The sequence below is a fragment of the Bison bison genome, unplaced genomic scaffold (assembly GCF_000754665.1).
Source record: "Bison bison bison isolate TAMUID 2011002044 unplaced genomic scaffold, Bison_UMD1.0 scf7180017864043, whole genome shotgun sequence".
Classification (NCBI taxonomy): Eukaryota; Metazoa; Chordata; class Mammalia; order Artiodactyla; family Bovidae; genus Bison; species Bison bison.
In genome coordinates, this window is record NW_011494615.1 from 740,354 (window position 1) to 741,055 (window position 702).

Genomic DNA, 702 nt, shown 5'->3' on the forward strand with positions numbered 1-702 from the left:
CTTGTGATTAAGTTCCAGTTATTTCTGCTTGATTAAACATTCTTCATTGGCCATCTTCCTTCCTGTCTCACTTCTCTGCTCTCCTGCCTGAGTTTCCTTGTTGTTGTTGTTTAGTCACTAAGTCGTGTCCATCTCTTTGCAACCCCATGGACTATAGCCTGCCAAGCTCCTTTGTCCATAGGCTTTTCCCAGGTAAGAATACCAGAGTGGGTTGCCATTTCCCACTCCAGGGGATCTTCCTGCTCAGGGATCGAACCTGAGTCTTCTGCATTGCAGGTGGATTCTTTACCGCTGAGCCACCAGGGAAGCCCTCTGTTTCCTGGGATCACCAAATAAATTGCTTGCATAGTTATGGTCTTCTTTTGGAGGACTCCAAACAAAGACACCTATCCTACCATGAGTATTACACATATTAGTCAGTGTTTATGCTCAGTACAGACTCTACTGGAAGCCATCAAGGCAAAGAGCCTCAGAGAAAATTCTCTAGACATGCTGTGATTATGTCACAATAGAAGAGCGGTAAGGAGAGATAGGGTCAGCTGTTTCTGAACTACAAGGACTCCGAGAACAAAAGTAACTATCTGGCCCTGCTCAGCTCCAGCAAGTAGAACATTCTTCTCCTGGTGTTACTAAATTTATCGCCTTTAGCAGAATAAAGCAGTTTACCAGTATGAATAGATTCCTGTTTCTTTGAGTGGGCCC